The sequence below is a fragment of the Cygnus atratus genome, chromosome 2 (assembly GCF_013377495.2).
Source record: "Cygnus atratus isolate AKBS03 ecotype Queensland, Australia chromosome 2, CAtr_DNAZoo_HiC_assembly, whole genome shotgun sequence".
In the NCBI taxonomy this organism is placed as follows: Eukaryota; Metazoa; Chordata; class Aves; order Anseriformes; family Anatidae; genus Cygnus; species Cygnus atratus.
In genome coordinates, this window is record NC_066363.1 from 29,144,665 (window position 1) to 29,165,419 (window position 20,755).

General features: G+C 34.8%; 2 protein-coding genes across 3 annotated transcripts in view; one reads left to right on the forward strand and one right to left on the reverse strand.

The window, feature by feature from the left end:
• The window catches only part of TMEM106B (transmembrane protein 106B), a 1,075,577-nt gene that overhangs the window by 952,426 nt on the left and 102,396 nt on the right, over positions 1 to 20,755 (forward strand). The gene's annotated exons all lie outside the window — the stretch shown is intronic.
• THSD7A (thrombospondin type 1 domain containing 7A) overlaps positions 1 to 20,755 on the reverse strand; it is a 281,954-nt gene that overhangs the window by 223,329 nt on the left and 37,870 nt on the right. The window contains exon 2 of the mRNA XM_035545385.2: positions 19,127 to 19,239. The gene's annotated coding sequence lies outside the window, so the exon portion shown is untranslated. The remainder of the gene's footprint in view (positions 1 to 19,126; positions 19,240 to 20,755) is intronic.

A 20,755-nucleotide genomic window follows, 5' to 3' on the forward strand; every position in this document is an offset into this window, starting at 1 on the left:
TCTTGACAAATACTATTTAAAATTCACTGCTCTGCAAGATTTTGCAAAGATTTTGTAGTGTTTTTAAGACTTTAACCTCAAGTTAATCTTTTATTAATTCATAACATAAAGTGAAACCACATTACAATTCAATATTTACTATATTTACTAAAATGTGCTTTCATGACAAAACCAATACAGAAACAGGTACTGTTAAAGCAAAATATAATTGATATAATAAACTATTTAGCACTGTCAAATGCTCTTATATATAAACATACCCTGTACTGGAAGAAAAGTCTTTAGCTAATTTACAGTCAAGCATATCTTTACTTCTTGGTCATTTATAAAGCCTATGAGATATTTTAGCAAAATACGATACTATGATACAATTTGTATTTTCCTACTAAGATACTTCCCTGCTATAATTTAGTTTATACAATGACAAGTTAATTCTATAGGGTAATTATGTTCACCAACATCCTTTTACAATTAACACTTTCCTTTCCTGCTTTAAATATAACCTACATTTCCTTTTAAATATACTTTCCAGGAAGATTAACAGATTAACTTCCTGCAGATATTTTTCATTGTGCCAGGAGGGGTGTAGGAGTGGGTGAGATCCAAGTTTTCAAAACAAGTTGTTTGGCAGGAAACAAACTCCTCAACCAAGTTAAATGAGAGCATACTTACATAAGTTGATGTAAGAATAAAGTTTAAGTAACAAAACACCAAAGCACCATTAGGGATTAAAAACTACTCTGGGGGATTTCACAGACACACATACATATTTGTCTATAGAAAAATAATGGAAAGGAGTGAATGCACAAGCTGACAGATTTTTCATGAATTTGTATTGTGTTCCAAAATATATCATGCATGTGTTTTGAGTTAAAGCTTTTACTCACTTCAATCTTTCCCGTCATTTAAAAAATCCTGTTTTAAGAGTAAATCCTGGATAATCTTAAAATTGTCATTTTGCAGGTAAATCTCAAAATCTTTCCTTAAACTCCAGGGAGAGAGACTTCTGCCAGGTTGACAGACATTTGAGTTAGGTACATCAAAACTGTTGGTACAGTTACTATTTCTAAATTTTACCTGACTCTTGATTTTGACTCACTGCTCATCAATTCAGAATAACTGCTCACCACCGCCTTTCAAATCTACCAGATTATCCAGGCATCACAGCATTCTCAGTCCTGTAAATATTTGCCATACTGTATAGCCTCTGTTTTGGTGATTAACAATCCATAAAGAGATTTTAAGCAAAGCTATCAGTTTAATCTAGTGGGGCTTTACATCCAGTACGCCATAGTGAGTCAGACAGTTTCAGTGGTGAGGCAATGAAGCAGCTACAATATCTGAACTAAGGCAGTGAATTTTTAAAAACCCAGGGGAGTTACGGCCCCATTTACTCCATCTGCGATACACTATGGGAGGAAAAGCAGCAAGATTTACTCTGTATTTATCTACAAAACATGTTGTCGAAAGGCAATTTTCAGTACACAAATATCAGTATAATTTTTGGAATGCATATAAAACATCTGGAATATACTTATTTTCAGCAGAAACAATATTTACACATCCTGACAGAAAGTACTTTTAAAAATAGCATTTTTTCAGTCTGTGTAACATTTGAGACCAATAGTTTTCATTAGAGCTGACTGTACATTTCTTCTATATTGGAGCCACAAAGGTGTGCCCTTTTATAAAGCAACAGAGCAGTTCTGGCCACTCCAAGATAAGACCTCCGGGGCTGCAGCAACCATTCAGCCCCAAGTTCAGGCTTGGCTATTCCAGGATTGCACTAGCTTCTGACACTGTTTCTGCATTCTTCCTTGCTTTTACACTATCACTGGGTTGAACATATAGGGCGGTTGCACCCAGATTTAGGAAGCAGGGCTTTACGCTACTCTCCAGCCATGAACAACTTTTTGCCATACCATTGGGGCAGTGAAGGGTTATATGACCCCGGCAGCAATCTGACCCATCTGGCTATAATTTTCAAAACCCTATGAAAACAGAATAGTGCACAACAATTTGCACATAACTAACTTGATAGTTATCCACCTACCATGTCCACATTTCTGTGTGCGATGGGCAAACCTGAACTCCTCCATTAACATATAACAGAACCTAATATGCACACCACTTTTTCTAATGCAAAGCAGGGCAAAACACTTATTTCATTTATTTAATTAATGTAGCGCAACTAGAGAAATGCACAAGATACATTTTTCAATTTTGCAATAAACTTGAAACAAGCTGTTATGCCAATATTAGCAAAGGTCATGAGCCTGAAACACTTGCTAGTCAAATGTGACTGATGTTTCAGTTTGTCTGTAGCAGGATGACAGAATGCTTTTTAAAAAGAAGTCACAGTAAACATTACAATTTGACCTAATCTACCAATACTGAGGCAAATGTGGTGTGCTTAAGTTGGCTGCTTGGATAGTGGCTCTAATATCCAGCAAGCTTAAGTAACTACAAACACATGCAATTCGGGGTGGGGGGGGAGGAAGTATTGTTCTCAACTGGACTTATTTAGCGTCAAATCCCAATGTTGATCATTTTGACTAGGACTGATTTTTACCATCAGTAATAGATCTTCTAAAAAGAAGATAGAGAAAAAATTACTAAAATGATGGCTGAAATAATCTGATTTTTGTGGAACACCTTAAAATTACCTCACAGTTTTGTTTATTCTTAGTTACTTGAATAAAATGGGTGACATTTTTAGAGGACTACTTCATACATGTCATCACAGGCTTTTAAAATTTACTGAATTGTTTTAAGACCTGTGAAGTACTCTGAGGATCAAGCCAATGTTCAGTTATTAGAGAGATTAGTCTGAATACACATCAGATATTTTCTCTCTGAGATACAGCTCTCAGCAGACTGATCTTTGGACTGACTTTTAAACCTGCAACTTCATTGATGACCAGCAGCTATAAGCTATGCAAAATCAACAGCTAGCTTGCCCAAAATGCCTTTTTTTTTTTTTTCTTTTGGTGGAGTTTGGGTTTTTAACCTTTTCTGTTGAAGAAAAAAAAAAAGGTTGACCAAAGTTTGACTTTTTTTTTTGTTTTTTAATATAAATTTAGAAATTTAAATTTGTTCAAATGCTGTTTTCAGTCTGCAGATTTTTATTCTCATGACTCGGACTTTCTGTCATTTAGTTCAGGTTCTTCAATGACCTCTTTTTTAACAGAAATATAAGAATTATTCTGATACTCGTAAATGACTCTATCAGATATTTCCAACAACAGAAACTTTGAGATATCTTTTACAAGGCTAGGATCATTCACTAACTTTTCTCTCAGTACAGAGTAAATCAGAGCTCTTATGCTTAAAAAGTACTTTTGTATATTTTCAATGAATATTTTGAAGAGCAGAAAACATACACCCCTGCACTTGAAGTCTGCTATTACTTACAACTCTGGGACAACCTTGCTGGGGACCAACCCATGCACCAACAGTAAGCTTAACTTGCCATTTCTACAGGAGTAACTGAATTTTCAAAACAGGACTTAAGATTTTTCTTTTATTAATTATTATTATTCTATATCTTCCTATACAAATTCAATAGTTATTAAGAGATATTTCACTCTGAAATCTGATACAGCTTTAGGAATAACAGGAAAAATGTATGGAAACGGGTAAGGTTTAGTCCAGCTGAAGTGCTCCCTGTCTAAAGAACTTCCATGTATTTCTGTTTTCCTTGCTGGAAACATACACTTAGATTTGACTCAATTCTCTAATTTTATAGAGACAAACATTTCCATTGATGATAGCACTCTATTTCTAAGAACCTAGCACTGTAAGTTAAACATTCAAACTCTCACATCTCCTTTTTAATCGTACTTACGAAGGAGAGCTCAGATATAAAGGTGAGTAGAGACAGGAGAAATATGGGAACTGAAGATCATCAACAGACTAAAATCTGTTATCATTTCAATTAAAAGTGTGTCTAGTGTTACTTGGATGACCCAATACCTATATCCACATGAAACAAAATCAAAAATATTTCACAAGCACAGGAAATGGTTAAATATCTGGGTTTGTTTGGGTGTTTGATTTTTTGTTTGGTTTTGGTTTATCAGAGGTTTCCTGCATGAAACTTCATGAAAAAAATAGGTGGTTTGCACCAGTCAGTGTTTCTCCTCGGTATCCATGATATTGCATTACACTATAGTTTAGCTTTACTTAGGATAGCCAAGTACTTTACAGACACCTTGTTTGCAAACCCAAGTCCTCTAATTATTCTACAGCTTAACAAACACCTCAAGAATGCTGACCATGCACAAATAAGCAATTTTAGTAATCTTTCAGTCTTTAGTAATTTGAATCTATGGGTTACAATTTAAGAAATTTATATGCAAGAAGATTCTATTGTCTTCAACGTAATAATAAAGAGCTGGGAATAAATTCAAATTCACTGTTGTGAAATCTCCTAATCAAGATCACTAGTGATATTTTTGTCAAGTGTTTGTTATACAAAATGTGAGAGTTCTAAGCTATAAATGACTGCAAAAGCATGGCTCTTTTGACTGCTTACAACTCTTACTAACTCATTAGAATTAGAGGTAACTTTAAGTTACAACTCAGCTCTATAACCTATAAACAGTTCCATCAATAAATAAGAGCACATATAAATTAGAATGGAATTATATAAATCTATTATTTTACCAAGAGTTTTTTGTTTGTTTGTTTGTTTTAGTTTACTGTGTCAGAAAAAGAAAAGTGAGATTGCTCAAATATAGCATTTATGTTACTGCAAAATATTCTTGGAGAGTTCTCACACTTCTATCACATTGTTATCTTAATATCTTTAATTTCATTATCAAGAGTGCTAGGCAGGCATGAAAGTGAATGGAATACATATCCTAATCGTGAAAGACAGAATGACGCTTCAAATTACTGATAAAAAGTAAAAAATAATATATCACCAGACAATTTATTGTAAGAGCTACTGGGGAAAAAAAAAATAAATCAAACTCCATAAAAATAGCTCTTGCTAGTGATGGAACATGTATTTGTAGCTCTGGCTTCTATGATTCAATTATAGAAAATATAGAGATGTGCAATAACTGTATGCAGAACACAAATTAAAAGGAAGTGTTTGCCATCTAAAAATCAGAAGTCCACATAATTAATTTACGGTCCATGTAAACAATATACTGAAAATGAGGAAGATTTAATTTCACTATGAACATCCATAGACATGTTTCTTTTCAAGATTCAGCCACCATACTGTTCATGTGATCTTGTTTCGTGCAGCAAAACAGGCAAAAAAGGACGCATCTAATTTTTGAAATACAGTAAGAAGCGAAAAAGTACTAGCAAAAGAAGTAAAATAAGAGAGCTCATGCTTAAATTGAATATATATATATATATATATATATGCATATAGTAGGCTTGGAAGCCAAAAAAAAAATAGGTGTATGAGAGATGAGTTTACAGACTAATTTTGTGTAATATCTTTCCCTATAGTTGGAGAAAAAAAAAAAAATATATATATATATATATATGTTGCATTTCTCAATTATTCCCATGAAAACTATATAAATGCATGTTTGTTACATGTAAGCTTCTCAGAGAGGCTAGTTGGCAGATACTGAAGCCAAGGCTAATCACTAAGAAACAAGAAGAAATATTATCTGAAGTTAGATCCTTCTAAAAAGAGTCCTGAGAAGTGGCATTCTCAAATGCTGCTAATTTATGAAGATAAATAAAAGCTCAAATCTGCAGAAAATTACTGCTCGCCTGTCCTTCACAGTGTAACTGCCTTACTTCAAAAAATTGGCAGAAAAAAAAAAAAAAGCAGCTTGCAAAAATAACTTAAAGCATGCTACAGATGTAACATGAAGATGCTGCTTCAGATTAAACAAGATTCCACAGAAATCTTTTTGTTAATGCTTCCCTGAGTTTTTCAGTTAAAAGTTTTGAGTTAAATCCTTGCAAAAAATATTCTCCACCTCCAATGGGCCTTCACGATTTTCTTAATTCATTAACAATTCCAGCTATTTGCAAAAGCTTTGTTATTTTATGCATATTTAACAACTTTACACATGTACGAATATGTATTTTGCTTAAAATCACAACTTTCAGATCACGATTCAGGAGGAACAGCAGCACAGCAAGAAGCTGAACACCCAGCTCACTGAAAGAATGCATGCGATGACTTTTGGGACACGTGGCAATGTCTGAGGGTGACAGGGCATATGATACCACCAGACAGCACGTTTTGGTGAACACCTGATGCTGGCACTGCACCAGGAGCAGATCTCAACAGCAAGACAGAATATTCCCATTGATGAAAGAAAGCAGCTGCAGGCATTTCCCTCAGCCAGGCCAAACATCCCCCGTCTCAGCTGGGTGTATGAAACACTTGGCAGCTCTGGTTGCACAACCATACACGTCGTCCCTTTCAAGCTTCCTGACGCAGATAGGATTAAACTTCATGCCAAAGTACATGACATGATACATTACTTTTAATGGCAAGATGACAATTCATTTGTAGTGGGAGATTAAATGCATTTCATGGTGCAATAATTCAGCATGCAAATCTAGTCTCAAATCATGGCCTGTGCATATAAGTGCACTGACAGTATTTACAGCAAGCCAAGTCTCAGGCAACCAGCATTCCTGCAAGTTATGGAATAAGCATATGGATTTGCAAATTCCAACACAAACTGTATAAAACTGGGACCAAAATAATTAGGAAACCACATTATACTATTTAATTAATATATATACATTATATATATATATTATATATATATATATATATGTGTGTGTTTCCCTCCTGATGACTGTTCTGAATACAAACATGAACTGATTCCATAACTAGGAGTGCTATCACTGCTAGTTGGTTTTGGAAACAGAATTTCCACGGACTTTCCATGGATCTGGTAACACTAAAAAAAAACATACCATGAGAGAACACTGGAAAAGTTTCCCTTACTCTCTGACACAACACCAAAAACATATCTAAAATCTTAAAACAATTATAACATCTCATAAAATAAAGTAGTTCAGGGTGTTAAAATGCCTTCTTTAAAGATAGCAGAGATAAATCAACTGATCCAATGAGTGCCCGATCACTTGGGGTTTACATTCTTTTATTCTATCTATTCAGCAAAAGAGTAGATAAGAACATTATCCTTGAATTCTACAGTCCTTTGTTTTGCTGCCTGGTATGGAAGCTTGAGAGTTACTGGTGCCCAGAAGATATTAAAAAGGACTTTTCATAGGTGGAATCATCATGCATTAAGACAAACACTCACAGCCCTAACCAGTCACTCAATGTTATGTCTTGTACTTTTAATGAATAAATTAAACTAACTGTTAGCTGCTTCAAGTGTACATTTTGAACTGCACCTAAAACTACCTACCTGCTCCACAAAATTAGAAAGGACACAAGCACTTCAACACGTCGATATGACTGTAATGAAGAAAAAAGATCATTCCAATACTAAATGAAAACACCATTGGAAGACTTTCCTTCATTTGTTTTTTATGATTTATCTTAAATTCAGACTGTCAACTAAAATTTTTAAAGAGATAGAGAACCCTACTGTCCATTTGATGCAAAAAAAAAAAAAAACAACACTTCTGGCAGCTACCAGAATCCTATTGCTTATTTTCAGTAAGTCGCTTAAGATCTATTATTACAATGTAGAATTTTTTTAGAATGTATCGCACATATGGCATTAACACTACAAACCATACAAAAGATCTCAATACTTTGATTTTTTAAAAGGATAAATTCAACAAATGTCAATGTCCAAATTATTCTAAAAGTTAAAAGGCAAACAAAAATGCTTTTTTTTTTTTCAAAAGCTAGTAGCTTATCGAGGAAATTTCAACAAGTGTAAAAAGAAAGTCTCAGTTATTCTGGGTACGTTGACAATGATTTAAAAATATAAATTTTATAAAAATATTTGGTTTCTAAAAATATTTATTCATACTTCCTGTAAAATTATTTCTCTAAAGTCCATAAATAAGTCTCAATATTTGTTCAGAAAGGTATGTGAACAAATACAGAAAGCAAACTTGAGCAAAGCATTGAGTTTTCTTGATGGGAGACCGTTTAGGAAAATGGAACAGAATCATTAATCAGTACTTTTCTCCTCTAGCTCCAAAATACCAGCTAAGGGTTAGTGCTATTTATGAGAGCTGGGGGTCACTACCCAAGCCTGCATTTATTATATGCAGGATAGGCTACAGCTGGAGAAAACTACTTGGCTTTTGTTAGAAAGAAATCTTTCATGCACATATCTGTTCAATCGTATCTGCACAGAACGTTCTGAAACAAAGGAAAAGTTACACAAGCCAGTCTGACCTGCAATTTGAGAGTTCAAAGATAAACAGCACTTTTCAGCATGAATCAGTCAACTATACAATGCATACGAATTTTTTCCTCCATTAATGAAGTGCTTGAACTTTCATGTTACTATGCTGGGAAGAATAGATATAATTTTCTCACAACTATTTCAGAAAATACATTCATTTTGATGGAAATGTGCAATATTTTACTGCCTGCAGGAGTTCTATGGTACATATATTGAAAAGGATTCATCATTCCCCATTGTTGGTATCTACATTTCCAGTATACTTCATTATAGTTAATAAAGATCTTGTCAATAAGGTGGATACAATTTATCTTGCCTGGAAGAACGTAAAACCTGTCAGAAGAATCCAGTCCTGAAGTATCAAAACATTCTTTGTCTATAGAAGACAGAACCCACTCAGCTACAGATACCTATATCACATTAAGCCCATATTCTCTGGCTTTCAGATTTGGAGTATTCTTAATGTTTCTCACAAGCTTCTCACAAGCTTCCTTTTCTAAAGTTTCTCACAAGCTTCCTTTTCAGCCAGTCATCTGTCTGGACTGGGAAATGTTTACAAACCTTTGACCATAAACATTCAAGTTTCCAACATCTTGAACCTTTTCCATGCTTACAGTTTGAAATACAAATATAGACAGCTTGGTAGGCCAAGAACAGAAGAGACTGTACAACCTGTTAAGAGAAACAGAACTCTACCAAAACAGCTTGTTTGTTATCCATCCTTCTACCCGTGGTAGCACAGCTACCTTCAAATATAAGTTAGAACAAATAAAATGGAAATAGGTCCAGGCTCTACTACTCCCTCTCCATGCTGCTGTGATCCAGCAGCCCTGCAGCCCTGTAAATGTGGGTGCCACAACCAAGCAAACATGCTCTGAAGCCGGGCTGAAACGCAGATTCGAGAACTGGGGGCTTGGCTACATATATGTATGTATGCATCCATCAAGGCAGCAATTTTAACTATTTTAACTGAAGTCTCTGCTGCTATACCTTAGGTTCTATCTGATAGCCTAAGTGTATACTGCAAGATATTTGTCATTGATGGACCACTCATGGCAATCAAATCTGATTTATAACTTTTATGAAAAAAAGAAGAAAAAAAATACATCGCTGTATCAGAAGACAATAGTAATATTTAAATAAATAAAAATCAAACACCCCAAATTGACAAAATGACAGAACTGGAACTTCAACGTTGCTTACTTTTTTCCCTACACAGCATCTGAATCATAGAATCATAGAATCATTAAGTTTGGAAGAGACCTTCAAGATCATCTTGTCCAACTATCACCCTACTACCAATATTACCCACTAAAACTTGTTCCTGTCTCTGACTGCATGCAAGATTTCAGTCCCCCTGGATTTTCACAGGTTACTGGGGTTCAAAGTTCCAGAAGAGTTTGCTGGGTTATTTCAAAACCTTAAAACTCACTGAAGAAGTATTTCCAAATCATTAAATATGATCCATTCTCTAGTGCGCACCTTTCAGAAATACATGCACTTTAATAGAACGTTTTTTGCACTCATTATTCATTTTATCTTCTGAAGTGATTTATGCATCTTACACCTTGCAATAATAAGATTGTTGTTGATGAAATAAGCAGATTTTTTGGAAAGTTTCCTCAAGCATTGTTAATATGACCTTTTCTACATCTCCTGCTCTTCTGCAGCCTTTTAAGCTCTCAACATCAATCACCAAGAATTGTTCCAGTATCGATTTCACAGATTAAAGAACACAGCTCTCAGCCTTTCTACTAAAAGCTGACTTCTAGTCTTTCCTGCACTATTTCACAGCCAGAGACTGAACTAATCTTGATCAGACTGAGAGCTCATTTGTCTGCTCTGATTCCCTAAGTCTGCTCTAGAGTCAGTGCTTTCACCAGTCAAGAATACAGGATCTTTCTGAAAACATGGTCTGCACTTCTTGTTCCTAGATTCATCATTTTGACTTTGGTTATATCAAGTCATACACTGTCTACATAAAATCCATATTTCCAGCCAGTGCAGATTATTCCTGGGGCTACTCTGTTCTGCCACGCTAAAAAAATGTTATCAACTGCAAATTTCATGGGCATTGATTTTGAAACTTAGCGGCAGGCTACTGAGTAAAACAAAACATATTTGTGTTTGCTAAAGCAGGATTGTTTCAAGAGAAACTCCACAATACAGTAACATTCCCAGGTATTTCTTTTTGAAGTGCGACCAATAATAGTTTTTTTGACCCATTTAATGGATTTTTCTGCACACATGCTAATGTGGACTGCTAAACTTAGAATTTCACAGGGGACTTCATCAAGTGTCTGATCAAAGCCTTACTCCTTATACTCATCTTTATCATGTCTTTGTGAATCATTACTAATAGAACTGAAATATCTTTCAGACTTTTATGAGAGCAGTTTTTATACATCAGCAATTTTTTTTTTTGTAACAGATTTTCAAAACAAGTTTAGTTCCAGCCATGAAGAACCACTGAGCCAAACTCCAGAAGAGAAACACAGAGGAAAATAAGTTAACCTATCAAAATTGTCATGTGGGGACAGTGAACCGCGTCACTTACGATTCATTTAACATCTTAACTAGTAATTAGTTTGTAAAGGAGGAACCAGTTTGATAAATAAGGTTAGGCAAGCAAAAAATACTTCCAAACTAAAAGATCTGTGCAAGAAATACAGAAATATCTGAGATACTATAAGGAATTTATTGACAGAAGAAGAATCTTTTTTAAAAGAAATGAAGACTATGTTTCTTTGATCATGAATGTGAATGAACAGCAAAAGCAAAAGCAAAAAAAAAACATAAAATTTTGCTTTAGGTAGGGAAGTAATGCACCTGAAAAGTAACAGAGCGAGAAATGCATTGGCACTATAAAAAAATAAGCAAGCAATAACAAGCAAGCAAACAACAACTATCAATCATTTGAACCCTCCCACCAACTGCAGTCTCCAAATGAAAAAGAAAACCCAAACCCTATTTTTCCAAAATGCCTACTTTTCTTATTGAATGACAAAATAAAATGACTGAGGGTTCCATAAAAATAAAGAGATGGCTTTTGGAATGTTTCTTTAATGTGTTTAGAATGCTTTGCAATTAAAAAATTAGCCTTAAACATACAGTTTATGGGAGTAATGCTTGTGCTTGATATTATTTAATAATTTCCATTGAAAGACTGTATATTAATTGGTTATTATTCTTTCAGTTTTAACTAATTTAATCTATCTATTCCACAATCAAAAACATCACTTGGTGTGACTCTTTGGGTGATGATTTTGGGGTTATTTTGCCTGGATATTATATTTTTGGAGTGGTGAGCTAACAAGACATTAGCTCTGGAAAAGAGAAAAAATAAACAAGTGACAAATTCACTAAAAAAGGACTACATTGATATTCTTTCAAGCTAGAACAGCATGAAGTTTAGCAAGTAGAGAGTGTCTAGCACCAGAGAGACACCTCTTGACCTACTCAAAGTAAGAAAAGAATGTTCAGAAATATAATAAAGGTTTAAAAATCACAAGTCACACAACTCCCAGCAGAGAGAGTAATTGGAGAGCACTGATCAAATATTTCTTTACACCAATCATGCGTTACCCTGTCTGTCAGATTAATTAGGCAGGTGCCATCCTGCCAGCATGAGCAGCATTGCTACCACAGCCAAGCATAGACATTCCTGGCAATTGCTGCTCTCACTACAAAGTGCACCTGGAGCAGCTGCCTCCATGTTCCCAACACTGCCTCCAAAAGGGCACATGATGGCAACGAGGGGAAATAAATTGTTATGAAACACTGTTATGTAAAGAATTGGAAAAGAAAAACTTAAAATAAAATAATAATAATAAAGGAAAGAAAGACAAAAAGAAAAAAAGATAGATAGGATTGAGAATTCGGAGGAGGAGAAAGACTGTGCATACCAGCATTGGTAGTTCAGGACTGCAGCTGCCAAATTGTACCTAAAACGATGTGGTAAGATAAAGTGTCATATACCCTCAGGGCACACCTTCCAAAACTTTCAGCACCACAATCTACTAAAATAAGATTACATAGTGTTTAAACTATGTTTAAAATTCTGTACAATATCTCCAAACTTTTATTTAATTCACTTGAAACATGAAAAATTGTGCTCTCATACACATTTCTCTCAATAGCAAAACTCACTTACGCTCCATTCTTTAAAATGTAGGAAATCACCTTTCAAATATATATGGAATTCTTTATCAGTGTTTATAGCCTTATCACTATGGTTATAATACTATTACACTTGAATTTTGTACTTTGTTACTAAATGAAAACAATTCTAGAAAGCAGCCCAAATATTATACCTTTGGAAAATTCTGAGAAGCTGTCCTAGAGCATTGCACATTAGTTTTAAAAAAGAACAATAATGTCCAGTTTCAAAAGCTTGCAGTTCTGGAAAGTAAATTTTTTAATTAACTAGTCTCAGATTTCTGGGTATTTTAAACGTGCAGTTTTGAGTTTTCCCCCTAAACAATACAATGCACTATGTCCTTGGCTTCTGCGCTCAGCTACATTAAGATATACTCTGCACAAAGCTGTACAGAGATGTACATAATCTGAAGACAAAGCAACTTTTCTGAAAGCTGCATCTGTATAATGGTCTTCCTGATAATGCAGCTGCCAGACAGGATTTCAGTACATTGTTTTTTAAATATATAAGGAAGATGGTTTAATAATGGGGAAAAATATTAAATTCTCTTATGCATGTAAAATGAGCAGAAAGAATCAATAATATGTAGAATTAAGGAAGGGCCATTCTTTCCCCACTCAGTTTTAGAAAAGAACCATTTGAGAAGTGGTATGCGATATCTTTCCATCCTTAGGAGATAATTCCACAGTTTTGGAATGGCTTGAATATGTTTTACATTTAGCAAGAATTCATTACATAACTTTTCTTCACTGTCTTTAATTATCCTATTAAGCACATTGGTATTTGCATTTGCACTTATAGCAGCTGCACTAGAGCTGCAGGGCAAAAATATATAAAACCAGGAAGAAAAATTAATAAAACATTGTCTTTTCCATTTAATAAGTTCACTTTCTTTTTAATGGAAACATTTATATTAGTAGATATTATTTCAGCATTGTAAGGTAATAAATCACATAAACCGTGTATTATTAAAGCTGACTGAACTGCCAGGAAGAAGTATCATCACTCACTAACAGCATAACTTGCCTTTAAGCTTTTCTCATTTTACTTTATTTCTGAGGAGTCACTTTGTAATGGAAAATATTCAAAACATAGAAAGTGCTGCAAATCAAAAGTCATTCTTGATCTAAACTTTTGACTTAGGAAAGAAGTTATGAATTTACTTTACCATGTTTTACATTAACTAATCCAGTTAAAATAAATATTTCAACTAATTAATTAAAAAGTCTGTGAGAATGTAACACATTCTTAGAAACAACTTCTGACTTGCTTTATTTTTCAGCAGCCTTGATACTTTACAATATATCCATCATAAAACAGGAAAAATAGTTCAGCCACCTATTATGTCAGCATGAGACCATGCTCTCTAAGTACCATGCATACAATAAAGAGTAAGAAACAGAGTAATGAGAAGCACCAATTTATTCGCCATTAGCCATCATCACTGAAGAGGCAATTCCAAATTGCTGGTTGCTGCACCACTAGCACCAGCTGTGTGGAAGCTCCTGTCCCTGTGGAGCAGGCTGTCACGTATTAGAAAACTGAAATCTTAAATGTACAGATGAAGAAAGCAAAAGGAGAACAATTTTGATTTTCCTTGTTCCCAAAGTCCTATTTTTATAACAGTAATAATAAGGTCCTATTTATAAATAAATTATCTGGGAATATCTCATTATAATTCCTTCTGGTATCTGACAGTAACAACCCTATTCCAGGCTTTCTGTCAGCGTCATTAAGACCTTTCTCCTTTTAGTGAAAATCATTCCTATTGAGATCTTTTTGAACCATCTCTAACTGTGGAGCTAAGCTAAGGCAATTATTATAAAACAGAAAAATCACTCTTTTAGAAGCATCAGAAGCATATTGCAGCTTGGACTAATGGGCTGTATAGGTTTTGGTGCCAAATTTCAGGTATTAGCTACCATTTTACATGACTTATCCTAAAAGTTCCCCTCCTACTCAAAGTAGGCCATGTATACAGGGAAAGTTCTTACGTGTTTAAAGAGTGGCATATGATTAGCATACATATCACAGTATCTGTACACATTTAATAATACTTTGAGTTTTCTGTGTGACCTTTTTATGTCACCACACTAAATGCCTAAGAAACGTCCTTTGAAGCTTTTGGAACAGCTTCCTAAAACAACTTTTACTACCATCCCCCTTTTCCCGAGCTGTTTAATTGCATTGCTTGTGAAGGATTTTGAGGATAAAGGAAATGTGACTCAGCTCAGTGTATTCCCTCCCCCCAAGAAAATACACATGGATTCAGTGGAGCTCCATAACACAGACATGTCACACCAATAAAAAGAAAATGAAATTATCACACAGCTTTTTTAAGTCTTAATCTGACTTGTCATTTTATTTCAATAACTGAATTAGCAATATCAAAGAGTTTGGACACAGCTGTCAATTACTCCCAGCTGGTGGAGAAATATTTCTTCCTTTCTTTCTAAAAAATTAAACATTTCATTCCCATAAACAGACACGTGGCATTGGTTAACTAGGGAACATTTTGTAAGAACTAAAATTTGTCACCAACACAACGGGCAAATATTGACATTTTTACAAGCACAGCCATACCACAATTTAATTTCAGGTTGTAGAGCTCTTGAAGGCCAGCAGCTGCCACCCCGAGAAGCTCAGAAACCCAACACTTACTGCCAATCCCAATTTTCTGATACTTATTCAGACTGGCAAGGAACGTTCCTCCTACATCCCTTTCAAATATTTGACAGCTTGGCCATCCATTAAATGCATCTCATCGAGATGTCACTGTATCACTATATAATTCTTCCTCCCAGCTAGCGAAAAATAATACGATGTGTAGGAAGCTGGGGGGGCTCCCAGTTTCCACGGTGCTGGCTTGCAGGTCCAGAAGCCTGACAGGCAGGAGTAAAGCAGTAGTAAAAGCCAGCAGGGCGAAGGCACAGGACCGATGGGAGAAGGCCAGTAACAGATTACACTGATTAACAGATACTCTTCTTCACTGAGAACCTGGAGAGCAGTGTTAGCTGCTTGGCACGTAACAAATAGAGATCTGAAGTGAAAATTGATGTAGCCAGTTGCCAAAAGTCATGCCACTCCATTCTGGGCAAGGGCAACACCAACTGCCATAGGCTCACAGGGAATAAATAAGGCAAAATAAAGTAATTCAACAACAAATCCCCCAAATCCCATTTCCTCTCCTCTCCTTTCCCAGAACTCCTACAAACTTTAAGTAAAACCAACCCAGATAGCTATGGCAGCTGTGTAGGTGTAATTCTGTAATGCCATCTTCCTGAACTGAAAAATTGAGCCAAAACCACTGCAGTGGCTACACACACCCACACCCACCCACCCACCCACACACCCACACACCCACACACACCCACACACCAGGACATTTAATTAAATGCAGTTAAAGAGGACAAAAGACGGACCAGGCCACCCCTCTAGCAAACCTCTCCTGCCCAAAGCTGGGAGATGGGGGAGGAGGTGGTAGGGGTTAATTACCAACTGGAACCCAAATACTTTATTTTTGACAATTCACAATGTGATCTGTTTAAGTGACGAAATTTTAACTAAGCACTGACACATTCTGTATTAACAGAATGTTAATACAGAACCCAGCTATTATGTCAGTCATTTTTAAACTTTTGTATGGGTGGTCTGAAAAAATATTTCTTTTCCTTTGACTTACACACCACTACCCAGAGGATAAAAACTACAACAAAATTCAGTGTCAAAGACCAAGTATTTAATATAACCACATTTGAACATTTTAATAAATGTGGTACTGTTCATACTCTATTCAAGACATTGCGCTCTGCAACACAAGGGAAAAAATTGAATTTTTATATTGCAGGAAAACTGTATGTGCTACAATCACTGTAAAACAGGTCCAATTTATTTTATCAAAACAAGGTCACCTTCAGTAAACACTGCTTCATCTTTTCAGGGATAAGACTGTCGGTCAGTTTGGAAGTGGTGCAAGATACCCATGGCACGCTACACCAGCCCTCTCTCACTGCACTGTCTTCGTTCTGAGGTATTAGTAGAAGACAGAGAATCAGTAAATAATCTAGAACTTCATCTTGTTAGCCAAAACTGGTTTCCATTCTGAGATTTTTTAAACTTGCATTTACACTTGCCAAATGTTCAGATGATGTTTTCAAGTTCCATACGTCCATCAAGCTGACATAAATATGAAGCTTTAGATAAAACAGTTCAGCTGATTATACTGAAGAAAAAATCATTGCTTTTGTGATTTGACACACACTCCGAATGCTCAGATTTGTAACCTGTCATTTCATACCTATATCCAAGAAATTTACCTAGCATGTGTAAATTTTAATTAGATAAAGCAAAATGAGTAGTTGGAGAACTTAGGAGGAAATATTTTCTAACTAACAGCAACAGAAACCAAACAAACCATTCTCATATTTATTCATCTGGTAAAATTTTGGCTTTATACTTCATACGCTGTTACACTACCAGAGACTGTGTAAAATAGCAACACTTCTAATTCAACATAGTTCTTTCAACACATTTATCACTTTATTTTCTCTATTAGTATGGAATAATCAAAATGTCTTTGAACATTAATTACTCCTGTCAGGTTAAGCATCAGGTTTAGTAGCAATGATAAGCTCATTTTGTACTTTGCTGTTCTACTGTGAGGAAGTTAAACCTTTTTAAATATTTATTTTTTACTACTCAACAGGTCAAAATAAATTATTGCTCTTAGCATTAAAGATTTCTGGAATAAAGGGGAGAAACAGCCATAACTCTTTTGCTTAAATCACAAATGACTTTCATTAAGGAAAATTTATTAGAATGCTTGTTAGAATACACAATGCAGAGTTCGGTATTTCAAAATGTAAACACTCACATGAGCTTGATCTCAGAGAATAATGTTTCTGTTAAAAAAGCTAAACTTTTAATATTAAATTAAAATATATGTGCTCCACTGTACTATTATCTTGAAGTGAAATGGAAAAGCAGAAGTAGACGCAACCTTGTGTCCTTTACCAGTCCATGGCTGAATTAGGAAGTCTCATCACAGATGGTAAAGAATATGAAATACATGGAAGGTCCTCTGGGTTTGCTGTTCACCTGTCTCTTTTCAGCACCACCAAACTCCTATTTCCTCAATTAATACCTGCCAGAATCTGTAAACTGACATCCCTCTACAGTTACTATTATTTAGTTCGACCTTGCTATCATGAACAAGAATGTGTAATTATGATAATGAACCAATTATTTTTATACAATATAGCAATCAAAAAGACTACCACTCCCTCCCTTTTCTCATGATACTTGAACATTCTGGTTTCATTTCATCTTCCATTGCTCACATGCCGTCATTATCATTAACATTTTATTTGGGGTTTTTATTGCTTATTTAAAAAATAAAAAATAATAATGGAAAAAAAAGAGGTTTTAGAATATTCATAACAGTATAGAGAAGGACTGATTTATGTAGGAAAATAAGCAAATATCTTAGTGCTTGGAATAATTTACAGCTTTTACTGGTATAAATTTTGAATGACAACACATCTGTCTGTTAGGAAAACCAACTGTCAATAATGCAACAACTACACTATCATATGCATTGCATGTTTTTTACACTTGCATAATAACAGTTTTAAGGATGTTTGATAGGATTTTTTTCAGTAGTTTGCAGACAATTCTGCCATATCTGCCTTCCAAGGGACTTTTTGTGCCATCATTTTTATAATTTTCATAGGATTTTGTCCAATAATTCTTATATGAAACCCAATAAACTTGGAATAATTTTAACTGCTTATAACCCTCTGATTATGAAAATAAAGTGTTCAAGTTATCGTGAGGCTGGATCTGTCATGTACAGTGGAAAACAAAATAAATTAAACTGAGCACATAAAAGTGACTTGAACTGGCTTTTGCTTACTGAAATATCAGTCATTAAAAAGTGTTACCTTAGGAAGACTACTGACTGTTAAAACACCGGCTCCACAAAAAAACTCTTGGCTTTGTCCTGAAAGACCATCAAGTGGCAAAAAATCGTGCTATTTTAGAGAAAGGAATTTTTCATCTCCTGATCAGAAATGAATCTTTCCAACCTTGGTCATTGTATGATTTATGCTCAAACTACATATACACATAAGTTGCTGAAGGAAAGAACAACATTCTTCTGCTGCCATGATTACTTTTTTAGTCAAAGCTAAATTTCTCTGAGACATTCACTTATGACGAACTGTGCAGACTCACAATCAATTTTTGACTTGAGACCACCTAAATGCACAACAGCCAGTTAGCTATTATTGTCTAGGGAACAGTCTTCTTTACTCAGACATATTTATAACTGGAACAAAAATAGAAACCTAAAACTCTCAACATTTAATTTAGACAAACTGCAGTTTACTGTTATCCTCTTCAGAATCCTGTCAGCTTTCTTAGTCTACCTGTAAGGCTACCTTATGTAGAATACTGTACCTCTATTTGTAAATTGTGTTAAGAAAAAATAACTGCTACTGATTTAAAAAAAAAAAAAGTTTTAAATTTTCTGTAGGAAGTATCCAAAACTTGTTATGAGAGAGACCATCTAGTGTCCTACATGGAATTCCTCCAGGTCAGAAAATTTGTAAATAAAAGAAGCTAAACATACCTTTCTGCCACAGGATTCATTCTCTGCCGCCAAGGAACTTCACAAATGACATGATTCCACTATAGCCGTAACATTTGGACAGGCAACCTCTTTGCAGTGAATTTAGAAGAAAGCTGTAAATAAGCAGATAAAAGGTCAAAAGATAAAAATTAAACAAATTGCCCATACAAGTTCCTCTGATGATTCACTAAGGAGAGGGATGGTGTGTTGTGATGATCTAAACTACATACAGTAGATAGTAAATTCAGTATTAATATATACAAGAACAAATGACAATAAGTTTATTTTAATGGCTCTCCCTGCATTTCCAAGCTTACTTTGCCACACATGACCCTGGATGCTTTCTAATTTTCCTGAATGGCCCAATGTTCAATTCTGCATAGCTTTATCATGTCTGGAAGGTCATTCCACACATTTTTTGTGTGTGAAAGACTGCTGCCGGGCATCTGTTTTGAACTTTTTTCCTCCCTTTATTCCATTTATGCCATCTGATCACATTACTTATATCCATCTCAAAGTTCTAATTTAAGAGGACATTTCTCTGAATCATGACTTAGCCTTGCCCATATTTTTCCAGATGCATTGAAAGAGATTTTTATTTTCAGTCTGAAGCTATGTTAGCAAATAGAAAAGTTAAACAGTCTGTTACCTGTCAGCGATTACTACACCAAATGATTAAGATTAAATCTTTACAGAGGCTTATTAAAATAAAGAAAAAGTCCAACCTGCAGACAAATGAACAGGGCCAGGCAACCAATTGATATAAATTTAGTATACTAAGTATGGTGCATTGCCACCAAGTAATGAACAATACAGGCTGAATGATTCTGCATTCAAACAATGACAATTCCAAGTTCCTTTGGCTACCAGAAATATGCCAGCTAAACAGAAAAAAAAAAAAAGAGAGAGAGAGAGAAAGAAAAAGATCGTAACTATTAGTATTTCTCTTCTACTCCATTTGCTCTATGTTACTGGTGAGACCTAGTTGCATTTCTTTTGCCAGAGCTTAGAAACACCCTCAGCTTTATTGCTCATGTAACCTCCCTCTTCTCTCTTTCTCTCTGAACACAGAAGAGCAGAACAAGTCAAAGTTAAAAAGATGGACGATGATGAGGACAACGTTTTCCTTAGTTGCACCCATCTTTGCTATATTAAGAAAACGCAAGCTTTCGCCTCCAGGGTTAGGATTATACCTAATCTAATTTGAGATCTTCTATTTTACTTTGTGCTGTTAAAAAAATAAATAAAAAAAATCTGTGTCAGAAAACTTACGTGTAGTCAAAACTTTTTGTTAAGTTTTAACATAATCTAGATCTTACTATACAAATCAATCCTCTCCACATATAAGATTTAACACTGCCATTTTCTTCTGACTTTTGTAAAAAAACCTGCAATAAAAAGATGCAATTGTCCTTTCCTTTGCATCCTCATAATTCTTTTTTTTTTTCTTTCTTTAAACTATTGAAGAACCATTTGTTCATCTGGTTCATTATACTTACCCATTGAATGACAATAAAACACACACAGGAAATGTGTGTTTTATCTTAATGAAAATTAACCTCAGAGTAGTCTTACTGATATCTTGAGATAAAGGTCACTTAAATATTCTAAATGATTTTTCCACCAAAT